Source organism: Arachis hypogaea, chromosome 20 (genome assembly GCF_003086295.3).
Source record: "Arachis hypogaea cultivar Tifrunner chromosome 20, arahy.Tifrunner.gnm2.J5K5, whole genome shotgun sequence".
NCBI classification, from domain to species: Eukaryota; Viridiplantae; Streptophyta; class Magnoliopsida; order Fabales; family Fabaceae; genus Arachis; species Arachis hypogaea.
The window spans coordinates 138,478,901-138,493,760 of record NC_092055.1 but is presented as its reverse complement, the minus strand read 5'-3'; positions in this window follow the sequence as shown (position 1 = coordinate 138,493,760).

Sequence of the window (14,860 nt, the reverse complement as noted above, 5' to 3'; positions counted from 1 at the left end):
TTGTTATTTGTACTATTTGATCATTACTTGTGCGTGAACTTGTTTGGTTGCTTGTTTCTGTTACATTCTGAATGATGAAAGGATGGAGAAAACGGAGGAAATGGTTTGATGTTAGGTTAAGCTTGAACTTGAGTAAGTTAGGCAGATTTAGAATACCTACCCCTGTTTATGGCTTCTGTTTAGTACTTAAGTTGGTTAATTGAATAACGGAGTTCTAGGATTGCCTATGGCATTCTCAGGACCGTATTTCTTATACGCGTGGCACTTTTACCATGCTGAGAACCTCCGGTTCTCATTCCATATTGTATTGTTGTTTCTCAGATGCAGGTCGAGAGGCTCCTCGCTAGGCGTCTGGATTCTGGAAAGCGAAGTAGTCCTTGGGTATATTTTGGTTTCTATTTGTATATATGTATGTATATGTGTAGCTTACTCTCCAAGTAACTTATGTATGCTGCTCCTCTTAGAGGTTGAGGGAGAGATAGGAGTTTACTTTGGTATTTTGGTATATTTTGGGGACACTTATGTATGTTTATATGTATATATGTATCCTCCGGCCAGCCTTAGCTTCGCAGGCTGAGTCAGAGGCTAGTTATGTTGTTCCTTGGCTTTTCTTTATCCCTTCGTTTATTGTTTTATCATGTTCCTATTAGGTTTCTTAGCACGCAAGTAATCCTATTCCTTGAGCGTTGCGCTTTTTATTTTGCGATTTTTGTTTACCCGCTCTGTTTCAAGGCTCCTAGTATATTATTTCTTTCAGTATTATATGTATATCCTTACTATTAAAGGTCTGTAATACCACACTACCTCTGTTCTATGACTTAAGCATAAAACACTGTGTAGTAGGGTGTTACATTATGGTATCAGAGCTGTTCGTTCCTATAGAGCCTGAGGACGGACTGATTGTGCTTTTGTGCATTCTCTGTGTATGTGTTTATGTGCTATTAGGATATCTAATTGATGTATGTGGCATAAACGTTCCTGAGCATGCATTTGGGACTTAAAGCACTGAACTTGCGATATTGAGACTGATCAACTTGATATCACCTGTTTGGTGTGTATAGGGACCAGATGTCTACTCGCGGACGCGGACGCGGGCGAGGTAGAGGCCGAATAGGCAATGCCATGCCTGAGGCATCAGGAAACACTCCTAATCCTATAGACTTCATGGCTGCATTAGGCAATATGGCAGCAGCAATGCAAGCAACAGCTGAAGCCCTGGGAAATCAAATTAATAATGGAAATAATGGCAATAATGGTGAGAATGGTCCTATGTCACTGCATTCCTTCCTGAAGGTTCACCCTCCAACTTTCAGAGGGACCTCGAATCCGACTGATGCTGATAATTGGATACAGGCCATTGAGCGAGCATTACAGGCTCAACAGGTTCCGGATGAGCAGTGGGTTGAGTTTGGGACCTATCAGTTGCATGGTGAAGCTCAGCACTGGTGGCAGGGCATGAGGCGCATTTTGCAACCTGATGGGATTGTGATATCTTGGGAGTTGTTCCGAGATGAATTCTATAAAAAATATTTCCCCACTTCAGTTAGAAATGCCAGAGAACTCGAACTCCTTCAGCTTAAACAGGGACAGATGACCATCACTGAGTATACCAGTAAGTTTGAGGAATTGTGCCGCTTCTCACGCATCTGTCAGGGAGCTCCTGAGGACTTTGCTGAGTGGAAATGCATAAAGTATGAAGGAGGCCTTAGGAGTGACATTCAGAGCTTTGTGGCGCCTATGCAGATTCGGGTGTTTTCTGAGTTGGTAAATAGGAGCAGGGTGGCAGAGGATTGTGTTAGAAGGGCTGCAGCAGAAAAAGGGGGTATGAGGATGCCATTCCAGAGGACCACAGGGAGAAATTTTGCACCCAGAGGCAGACAGTTCAAGCGTGGTAGCTTTGTTCCTCAGAATAATCAGGGGCAAGGCAACTCCAGGAGGCCTAATACCAATGCTAATCAGGGAAGGAGACAGGGTAAGCAGCCACAGCAGGATATGAGTTGCCACAGATGTGGAAAGTATCATTCAGGACAATGTAGGTTTGGGACTGGAGTCTGTTACTCCTGTGGGCAGCCGGGACACTTGGCTAGTGGTTGCCCCGAGAAGAAGAGATATGAGACAGGCAGGGTGCAGCAACCAGGAAGGGTATACACTACTTCTTCTATAGGCGCTGAGGGGTCAGAGGCATTGATCCGAGGTAAATGTGAGATGGCGGGTAAAACTTTGAATGCTTTGTTTGATTCTGGAGCTTCACATACTTTTATTGCATTTGAGAAGGCTGATAAGCTAGGATTGAAAATAGTAGTACTGGGGTATGATTTAAAGGTATATAATGCTACCCACGAGGCTATGGTGACTAGATTAGGGTGCCCCCAAGTTCCTTTTCGAGTACAAGGGCGTGATTTCGTGCATAACTTAATTTGTTTGACGATGACTGGTCTTGATCTCATTCTGGGATTGGACTGGTTATCCAAGAACCGCGTTCTATTAGATTGCTCGGCGAAAACAGTGTATTTCATGCCTGAAGACACTGAAGGGCCGGTTGTAGTGAATAACTACTACTTGAATTCCATGATGGTGAACTGTTCTGGGGCTGAATGTCAGGGGATATTGTTGCTAGCTGCGGGTGTTTCGGGTGATGATCAAGATTTGGAACAAATCCCAGTTGTGTGTGAGTTTCCGGAGGTGTTCCCTGATGATATTGATGAATTTCCACCGAAACGGGAAGTTGAGTTTGCTATTGATTTAGTACCTGGGGCCGGACCAATCTCGAGTGCTCCTTACAGGATGTCGCCTCTAGAAATGGCCGAATTGAAGTCTCAACTGGAGGATCTGTTGGGTAAGAATTTTATCCGACCAAGTGTATCTCCGTGGGGTGCGCCAGTATTATTGGTGAAGAAGAAAGATGGAACCATGCGCTTATGTGTTGACTATAGGCAGCTGAATAAGGTTACAGTGAAGAATAAATATCCGCTGCCAAGGATTGATGACCTGATGGACCAATTACAGGGAGCTGGCGTGTTCTCCAAGATTGATCTACGATCCGGATACCACCAGATAAGGGTTAGAGATGAGGATATCCCAAAGACTGCCTTCAGAACGCGCTATGGCCACTATGAATATACCGTGATGTCCTTCGGACTAACTAACGCTCCGGCGATATTCATGGATTACATGAACAGAATTTTCCATCCATATCTGGATAAGTTTGTTGTTGTGTTTATTGACGACATTCTTATCTATTCTAAGACTGAGGATGAGCATGCTGAACACTTGCGAACAGTGCTACAAATTCTGAAGGATAGGAAGTTGTATGCCAAGCTATCCAAGTGTGAGTTCTGGAAGTCTGAGGTGAAATTTCTTGGCCATGTGGTAAGTAAACAAGGAATAGCAGTGGATCCCGCTAAGGTTGAGGCGGTGATGAATTGGGAGCGGCCAACTTCAGTGACGGAAATCAGGAGTTTCTTAGGCTTGGCGGGTTATTATCGAAGGTTCATTAAAGGGTTTTCACAGCTCTCTTTACCCTTAACGAAGCTGACCAGGAAGGATGTTCCTTTTGTGTGGACTCCCGAGTGTGAGGAGAGTTTCCTTGCCTTAAAGCAGATATTGACTACCGCCCCTGTACTAGTGTTGCCTGAGCCGAGAGAACCATTCGAGGTGTACTGTGATGCATCCTTGAAAGGTTTAGGATGCGTGTTGATGCAGCATCATAAGGTTGTAGCTTATGCCTCACGTCAATTAAGACCTCATGAAAGAAACTATCCGACTCATGATTTGGAACTTGCAGCCGTTGTCTTTGCCTTGAAGATTTGGAGGCATTATCTCTATGGAGTGAAATTTCAAGTCTTCTCGGACCATAAGAGTCTGAAGTACCTGTTTGAACAAAAAGAATTGAATATGCGTCAGAGGAGGTGGATGGAACTTCTGAAGGATTATGACTTCGAGCTAAACTATCATCCGGGAAAGGCGAATGTAGTGGCGGATGCCTTGAGTAGAAAATCCCTATGTGCTGCTTGGATGATGCTGAGAGAGGAAGAGTTGTTGAGAGCCTTCGAAGGATTGAAATTGGGAATCAGAGAAGAGTTTGGGACTTTATGCTTAAGCCAATTACAGATCTCAAGCGAATTCAAGGCTGAACTGATAAAGGCTCATCAGAACGACCAAGAATTGTATAAGATTTTGCCGGCGATTGAGAAAGGCAAGCAATGGAGAGTGTCAGAAGATAGAGATGGATTGTGGAGGTTCAAGGGCCGGATAATTGTGCCAGATGTTGGGGATTTGCGACATAACATATTGAAGGAAGCTCATAAGAGCGGGTTCTCCATTCATCCTGGAAGCACTAAGATGTACCAAGACTTAAAAACGATGTTCTGGTGGCCAGGAATGAAAAATGATGTGGCGTTACATGTTTCTAAATGCCTAACTTGTCAGAAAGTTAAGATCGAACACCAAAAGCCAGCAGGAACCCTTCAACCTTTGGAGATTCCACAGTGGAAATGGGAGAGCATTGCTATGGATTTTGTTTTGGGCTTACCAAGGACTCGGACCGGTTGTGATGCTATTTGGGTGGTTATAGACCGATTGACCAAATCAGCTCATTTTCTGCCTATTCGGATAAGTTGTTCTATGGAGGAGTTGGCGCGCTTATATATAAAGGAGATTGTGAGGTTACATGGCGTACCTTCCACCATTGTATCGGATAGAGATCCTCGCTTTACATCACGGTTCTGGGGTGCATTTCAACGAGCTTTTGGCACTCAATTGAGCTTAAGCACTGCCTATCATCCTCAGACGGATGGCCAATCAGAAAGAACAATCCAAACCTTGGAAGACATGTTAAGAGCTTGTGTTTTGGATCAACCGGCGAGCTGGGATCGATATATGCCTTTGGTAGAATTTGCTTATAACAATAGCTATCATGCAAGTATTGGAATGGCTCCATATGAGGCTTTGTATGGAAGAAAATGCCAGTCTCCATTATGTTGGTACGAAGCAGGAGAAAAGAGCTTGATAGGACCTGAAATGGTAAGTGAAACCACTGAGCAAATAAAGAGAATTCGGAGTCGAATGCTTGAAGCTCAAAGCCGTCAGAAGAGCTATGCAGACCGAAGACGGAAGCCTCTAGAATTTGAGGAAGGAGAGTACGTCTTCTTGAAGGTTACTCCAACCACTGGAATAGGGAGGTCCATCAAAACCAAGAAGTTAAATCCCCGTTACATTGGACCGTTTGAAATCCTGAAGAGAATTGGACCAGTGGCGTATAGGATCGCGTTACCACCACATCTTTCGAACCTGCATGACGTGTTCCATGTATCGCAGCTTCGTAAATACACTTTTGATCCTAGTCATGTCCTAGAACCGGAATCAGTCCAAGTGAGAGAAGACCTGACGCTTCCAGTAACTCCGGTTAGGATTGATGATACCAGCACCAAACGTCTCCGCGGAAAGGAAGTTTCTTTGGTGAAAGTAGCTTGGAGTCGGGCAGGTATTGAAGAACATACCTGGGAGCTTGAATCAGAGATGCGAAAGGACTACCCACACCTCTTTTCAGGTAACTCCCTCTGAATTTTGAGGACAAAATTCCTAATTAGGTGGGTAGGATGTAAACCCCGCTAAAATCGGTAAATTATTAGTTAATATATTGAATTTTAATTAGGAAAGTTAAAAATACAAAACTAATATTGAAATAGGATAGAGCTCGTCGAAACGAAAATTTTGATACCAATTTCGATAATTTGGCCCAAAATCGGACCGGAAGGGCCGAACCGGTTGAACCGGGGCCCAAACCGGACCCATGGGTTCAACCGGGCCCCTAACATAAATGAAGCAGCAGCTTCATCTTCTCCATTTCACCACAGCAACGAAAAACACAGCAAGGGGGAGAAGAGAAGAAACCTAACCCTCACCATTCCTTCCAACTACCATAACTTCCTCATCCGGGCTCCGATTGCCGCACCGTTCGCGGCCACGCGCTCAGCGCGTCGAGCTCTACCTTTCTATCCAAACAATTTCTCTGGTAAGCCTTCTATTGAGTTCAGAATCTCTATCCCTCTTTCTTTGGTAAACTTGAAAACCTATAGTGAATCTTGTCTAATTTTTGTGTTCTAGGTTCAAGTTAGATTCCGGAACTTGTGGGCTCAAGCTATTGAGCATATGGGTATGGTAAGAACACCCTAACCCTAGCTCAATCTTGTTTTTGGTAATAGAGAACTGAATTGGAACATATATATGTGTATTAGGTGTAGTTTAAGAGGGTGTTTATGCATTGAACTTGAATTTGGATTACTTGGAGCTTTGTTGGTGACAAGGCTTGCTTTGGGGCTGTTTGATTGAGCTTGGAGGGGCTGTGATTTTATGTTGAGAAGCTGCCTTGGGTGAATTAAGTGATCGGCCAAGGTATGGTTTAAGTTTCGCACGTTTAATATTTACGGTGTTGTGAAAACTCAGGTTAGAGGAACCATAGAATAAGTTGGATTGTTTGTTGTATTTAATGATTAGCCTTGTAATGTTGTTAGAATAGATTTGTTAGTGAATTTATATATTAGAATTATGAGGTGTGAAAGCTATTAATAGTGTGCTCTTATATTTATTTATGATGGATTAGAATTGGTGTTTGTTAATAAGGATGTAGAGTTGTGTTGTGGTGGTATTGTATATGCTGTAACTAATTATGTAATGATCGGAATTGCATGAGACCAAGTTTGGGCTAAACTTGGGAATATAAGGAACTAAACTGGAAATTTTGGGACTTTTTTGTTAAATATACAATTTATGGCAAATTTTTAAAGTTAGGTTGTTAAATCTGTCCAGCAGCAGAAAAGATCAAACAGGCAGCAACTTGTTTGTCTTGCTGCGACTTTTACGAGTTGAGTCTTGGAGCGAAACCAATTTTGTTATAAAATTTGATTAACTTTCTTTAGTTCTCTAAAATTTCAGAATTTTAAGAGTTGAGGATTGGGAGCTGTGAATTTTTGAATATTGGTGGTCAAAACTAAAAAGAAACAGATTTCAGCAAGCTATGCATCAACTTCCAATGCTTGTAACTCTTAGAATTAAATAGAAATTGGGTTGCAACCAAGACACACTTGTTTTTAGATGAGCTAGGGGTTCTCAAATCAAAATTTAGCTTAATTGGAGTTTTGTAATAAAAGTTATTCCAATTGAAAGGTACTAAGCTTGTTGGTTTTTAAAACAGATTTTGTCTCATTTTTACTTAACTTCCAGGTAATGTAACTTTTTCATTAAAAATGGTATTGACTCAGAACCAATTGAGAAAGAAACCTGGATGAGTAAATTTTAACTACATTAATTTTCAAAGTCATTGGATTTAACTTGGATTTTATATTGAATTTTGAATATCACATGCTGCTGCTGTTTTTCTGGTTTTATGCACTGCAGAGCAGTCACGGTTTTTCCTTTATTCCTGAGGCTAGAAAAATCAGAAAATTATGATATTTAGTTTGTTAGAAAGCTTATTTCAATATGAACGCCTGGACATAAAGTTTGTGCAATTCCGAGTTCATTTGCTATATTAAAAATAGAAAAGAAAATAGAGTGTCGAGGATGTCTTAGTGATAGTCATGAGTTCGAGAAGTTAAAGTTCAATCCTCGTGTGATGTGATTGATTTAATGTTAGAGTTGGGTTGATTTTAAGATTATTCGATATTAAGAAGGATGAGAAGAGTTTGATAAAAAGTTTGGTCAGGACCCGGAAAGGGTAATCAAGTTGAATTATAAGGGAATGACGATGAAAAATGTGAAAGGGAGGTTGTTAATAAAAGGAGTTAATATGCCATGGCTTGATGAATGATTAAATAATGATTATGACTATGAAATGGCTTATGAATAATGCTATCTGAGATACGAGTTCCCTGGGTAAGAGCCGTGGCTCGCCACCACGTGTTCCAGGTTGAATCTCGATACTCTGTTGACCCTACGTCGTAAGGGTGACCGGGCACGTATAAATTCCCGGGTATGGATAGCCCCCATTGAGTGATTATATGATGATTGAATGTCAACTCTATGCATAGACTCTTGGGGATGCGCGACGGGGGACAGTCTAAGGTTTTCGGACTTGTCGGGTTGGCTGGATAACCGACAGATGGGCCCCATCAGCCATAGGACAGGCATGCATCATATGCATTTGTTTGTATTGATTGCTATGCATTTTTTTGGGTATGCCTAATTGATATATATTACCTGCTATTTGTTATACTTGTTATTTGTACTATTTGATCATTACTTGTGCGTGAACTTGTTTGGTTGCTTGTTTCTGTTACATTCTGAATGATGAAAGGATGGAGAAAACGGAGGAAATGGTTTGATGTTAGGTTAAGCTTGAACTTGAGTAAGTTAGGCAGATTTAGAATACCTACCCCTGTTTATGGCTTCTGTTTAGTACTTAAGTTGGTTAATTGAATAACGGAGTTCTAGGATTGCCTATGGCATTCTCAGGACCGTATTTCTTATACGCGTGGCACTTTTACCATGCTGAGAACCTCCGGTTCTCATTCCATATTGTATTGTTGTTTCTCAGATGCAGGTCGAGAGGCTCCTCGCTAGGCGTCTGGATTCTGGAAAGCGAAGTAGTCCTTGGGTATATTTTGGTTTCTATTTGTATATATGTATGTATATGTGTAGCTTACTCTCCAAGTAACTTATGTATGCTGCTCCTCTTAGAGGTTGAGGGAGAGATAGGAGTTTACTTTGGTATTTTGGTATATTTTGGGGACACTTATGTATGTTTATATGTATATATGTATCCTCCGGCCAGCCTTAGCTTCGCAGGCTGAGTCAGAGGCTAGTTATGTTGTTCCTTGGCTTTTCTTTATCCCTTCGTTTATTGTTTTATCATGTTCCTATTAGGTTTCTTAGCACGCAAGTAATCCTATTCCTTGAGCGTTGCGCTTTTTATTTTGCGATTTTTGTTTACCCGCTCTGTTTCAAGGCTCCTAGTATATTATTTCTTTCAGTATTATATGTATATCCTTACTATTAAAGGTCTGTAATACCACACTACCTCTGTTCTATGACTTAAGCATAAAACACTGTGTAGTAGGGTGTTACAATTTAGATGGATAAGTAATAGTGAATATAGAATTATTTAGGATAGATATAACTAAGTACAACTTTTTATTAAAAATACGAATTTAAAAATATTATATTCATTTTTCAATAGTCAACTTCGAATTGAACCATTGTATGTTCAAAAGATTTTTGAATAAATAAAATAAATTTAGGTATATAATTATTTTAAAAAATTAATTAATCCAAGATATTTATTCTCGTTGATAAAAAAATTGAAATGACAGTTTAATATTTCTATACTCTTAAAATATTATTTATTTATTTTTTAACATTTTTTATCATCCAATGATCACATTAATATAATCTAATTCAATAAAATTATTTATCATCATTTGATTGAATGCAAATTCTATTTTATATGAAAATTTTAGGGTTTCTCAACCTCAAAATCTTCCATGTTAAATCATTAAAAAATATAACTGAGAGAGCGAAAGCGTCCCTTCATTCGAGAGCATGATTGAGATCAGAGAGCTTGGCTCTTGTGATTTTTTTTATCTTCGTCAACCAAAATATTCTGCATCTTTGATAGGGCTGAATCACAACTCCACTGTGAGAAAAGAGCTACGGAGGCGGATTTGATGTGTTGGGGACCAAAATTCTGAAGTCATTATTTATATTTGAGTGTGACACTTATTAAACCCTAAAATACAAATAAAATAGAATCTCTGGTTTTAATCTCATTTATCTAAATAAAAAGTAATAATTACTTATTTAATTAAATATTTATGACAATAAATAAAATCACTGTTATATAAGTTATTTAATGTGAAATTACTTAAATTGTGATTATAATTAATATATGTATTGCCTATAAATATATTAAGAAATAATAATTTCTTATAAATCTTCCAATTGGACTATACATATATATTTTTCTGAGATAATCACATCTTATAAACTTTATGTGCACATCTGAATGTTATTTTTCTGATTATTTTAATAATCTGGTCTGTCTCATATATTAATTAGTTATGAAATTATCACAACTTTTATCACATTAGTGTCGCAACGAAACCATGATGATCGCCATACTAAAATACTCAACCATATAGATCAAATTTGGATGAGAAAATTCAGAAATTACATGCAAAAATGATCTCATGCATGCCTATTTTCAATTGGTCCAACTTGAATAAAAATTCTATTTTATTCGATGACAGAGTTACATAAAATTGCAACGACAATGCACAGACTCATAACGACGGCGGCTAAGTGATAAATCTGTAGAAGAAGAAGAGAAGAACTTAACAGACAATGTGTGTGTGAGAGAGAGAGAGAGAGAGAGAGAGAGAGAGAGAGAGAGAGAGAGAGAGAGAGAGAGAGAGAGAGAGAGAGGAATTTACCTAGAGAAAAAAGACTTGACATGAGAAAGGTGGCGACGGACTCAACAGCGACGGTAACGGGATAAGCAGCGACGGCGACATGAGTTGTGAAGGGTGAAGGGGTAGGTGGTGATGGGCTCAGCAACCACGATGACGAGAGCTATGAGATTTTTTGTAAAGCCGAGAAGAAGAAAACTCTGGGTGAGGATGGCTGGATTTCTCTAGCATGCTGTAAATCATTGAAGCTGTGATGTGAGGCAAATTCTAATTCCTAAAAAGTGTTTATATGTATATATCCAGGGGTATACCCTAAACCCAACTATGTCCTGTCCCGAGCAAAATCTGCCCCGACTCGGATCAAGTTATTACCCTCCCCAACTAGGTATGGATGGGTCGGATACCCCCATATTCGGGTACTCCTGCCAAATCTAACCGCGTATTGATGCTCTATTTATTAAGGGTTTACTGCTAGCTAATGAATTATTACACATACAAAGCGAGATTTTAACTCCTAATAGTTGTTTAATATTTTAATTATGACTTTATAAAATATTTATAATAATTATTATTATATATTTAATTTAATTTTTTAATAAATTTTTTTATATAATTTTATAAATTACTATGTACAGGATACAGGAACATACATTAGTATTACTAAATTTATAACAAAAATGTGTCACATGTCATTTTCTCATTGCAATTGAAATTAAATATTTTCCTCTAAAATTAAAGAGTTTTTCCCTTTCTCCTTTTATCTATCTCTCCTATTTCTTCCTTCACTCTATCCCTCTTATATATCATTATCAATGACTAATTACAAATTTGACAATCAAAATATACAACATAATATTCTCTAATTGCATGCAAATTAAATTAAAAATAAACTTTAAATATAGCTATATTATATATTATATTTATATATTACTAACTAATTTAATAACCAAAATGTGTCGCATGACATCTCATATTAAAATTAAGAAAAAATATATTCCTCCAAAATTAGTAAATCCCTTCCTTATATTTTCTTATCTACATCTCTCTCTTTTTCTATTTCTTTCTATCCTTTCTACTCTATATATAATTTATATTTTATATTAGTATTTTGACAAATCAAAATGTGTCACCCAATATTTTTTCATTATAATTAAAATAATTTTTTATCCGAAATTAACAAACTCTCTCTTTCATTCTTCTTCTTTATCTTTCTCTCTTTTCTCTCATTTTCTATTTTTCTCTACCTTTCTGTTATACAAAAAATAAAATTAACAACATAATATAATTCAAATAAAAAATATTATTATATACATATTTTTTATTTAGTTTTAAATTTTTACTGTTTATTTTTTTAATCTATATTTTACTTATCTTCTTTCAAATATTTATTACATATAATTTAGAGAAAATACTAATATTGTGATTAAAGTTAGAATCAAGATTCAATTATTTTATTAAAAAAATAATTTTGAGTTAATTTTATAACTATCAATATAACTTCTTTTATACTAATATCTAGTTATATTTTTATATGCATAAAGAGAAAAATATTATTTTTAAATAGCAAGCATAAAAATTAATTATTTCTATTTGTAAACCAGATTTAACACCTAATCAAATATAAAAGTATACACATTAAATTCTTTCAAATTTTAGATAACGAATGTCAAATTTAATTATTAGTAAAAAAGTAACCCCTTTCACATGAAAATAATAACTACAAATCTTATTATTTAATTTTTTTTGTCTACGAAAACTCTGGTCTTCTTAGTCGACTGTGAGTTTTGTCTCTTACGATTTTTTGTGTGAAAATAGTTTAATTGTATAAACTTTTGTGCTATAATCTATCATGTCAAGACAAAACCAACGTAATTTTAAAAGATTTATATTCTCATAATGTTATTACGAATAAAAAGTACTAATTATAAAATAATTATAAGTTTGATTAACATGCGTCTTAAGAACAAGTTTACTATTAATAAAAAATTTTAAATATTTTTATTTAATAAATATAAAATAAATATATTAAAAATTTATATTTTTTATATTTTTAATAATTTTTTTTAATTTATAAGATACATATTAACTAAATTCAATCATTATTACCATTTATCAAGCATTATGATATAATTAATGTATATAAAGAATGTATACATCACAAGAATCCACCACCATATTTTTATACGCCAAATTAGTTATATATTATGAGATCAAATTTTTTGTTGTTCCTCAATAATTCAGTGGTAGAGCAGTCAGTTGTTAATTGACATTTTTTATGCACCCAACTCATTATTGTACTAGGTCTCCACCCTTTAATCTATTCTTTCATTCCTTCGATTCAATTTCTTCGTCTTACCTCCATCAAATTTCTCACTACTCTCACTAAATTTCTTTCAATCTTTCTCTATTTTTCTTTTATTGTCATCACATTTATTACTTGTTTGAGCGCCATTATTTTAATAAAAAAAAATCTTTTTTCAATAAATTTTTTTTTAGTTTGACAAATTTCTAGTAGTAAAAATAAAAGCACCAGAAAAATAAAAAAAACATCTTTTTTGAGAAGCTGTAATTTATATTTTTTTTAAAAGATTTTTTTCTCTTAAAAAAGATGTTTTTCATGTAATAAATAAATAAAAAGTACTTTTATATTGTTATACCCAAACATAATTAATAAATAAAAAGATCTTTTTGCATGAGATACCCAAATATAAAATTACTTCTACTTTTTCATAAGATCTTTTAAAAAAATATAACTCGAAAAAAGATCTTTTCTTAAAAACTCACAGAAACAAGCTCTTATTCTTTGTGTATTTTTCTATTTTTTTCTTATATAATAAATTTGAAATTCTAATGTGTATATTTTAATTCACTTATTTTGATCACTTGTTCTCTTCACATACATTTTTTATTTACTCTCTTTTATTTTATTTTATTTTTTGTTATAATAATTTGACAATAAATTCAAACATGGTAAAATAAATTTATAATTAAACCGTTCTCATTAGAACGGCAATTTTTCTTTTCTTGAAAATTGAATTTCACATACTATATATAAGCTATTGAAAAAAAATGGATTTTTTGAACTACCCTTTAAATGAGAAAACAGAATTATTGTTTTCGATTTTGTTTTTCATGAAAATTATACATGAATGATGAAACATCTCTTTTACATAGATTTTTAATCTGATTATAACACAAATTTGAAGATTTTTTTACATGTTAATTGATACGTGACATACTAAATGTTACTGACCTAACACGTCAATCAATTATCTTGTGATACGTGATATTAACTTACTACGTTATTATGTCACGTGATAGTTAACGTGACACGTCATTATCTAGCTAACAGAAGAACTAATTTGACTTACGTGTTATCTTTCAAAAACTAATATGACTAAAAAATTTTTAAAGACTAATTTAAAAAATAAATAATCTTTCAAAAGACGAATTTTACTATTAACTCTATTAACTAAACTCAATAAAAAATAAGAAAAAAAAAAGTACAAACACTTGGCTGTTCATCGGGTCAAATACTTTGTGAAGACCACCAACATATAATAATCCTCGTATATTAATTTCTAAATTTAATTAATTAATTATGATTTTTTATAATTATTTATTTTAGAGAAACATTTAAATTCTTGAAAATTTAAAAATACATTTAAATTTTTAATATTTTTAAAATTTAGACATATTGATTCTTTCACTTGGGTCTATTAGATTCAACAAAAAAATCAAGCGCTATTTCTGTTGTACTGACCTGATTGATACAAATGTACACGTGAGAGAGTTTTTAAAATTGAACAAATGAGACTTTTTAGGAATTGATATGTCCAGATTTTGAAGAGGTCATGGATTTAAAGATTTAATTATTCTGTTAATCCTATAGTTTTGCGAAATTTTCAATTAGGTTTCTATACTTTTTTTCTTTTTAATTGAGACCTTGCACCAATTTTTTTTCAATTAAGTCCTTTTTAAGCAGTAATTAGCTTAATTTGATAGGAACTCAACTAACAAAAAAAATTAGTATAGAGACCCAAATAAAAAAAAATATAAAACCCCAAATAAAAAAATTTTAATGTAAGAATTCAGTTAAAAAAAAATATAGAGATTTAATTAAAAATTTTATAAAATTATAAAAATTAACAAAATAACTAAACTAAAATTTAAATATATTTTTAAATTTTTAAAAATTTAAATGCGTATGATGCACTAAAAAAAAAATCAGAAATTGAGTTGTCTTTTTTTCTTTATTTTAAAAAACTTGCCACATGGTAAGTTATTATTGGACTCTCAGTCCCTCGGAACTCTGTCTTCTTCAAATGCGCGTGTGGGGACTCTCTCACTCTTCTCCAACGGACTCCAACAGACTCACTCTCACTCTCACTCTCAATTCTACATCCGACCCACTCTCACTCTCACTCTCCCTTCGGGAACCTCAGCGCGAAACCCTA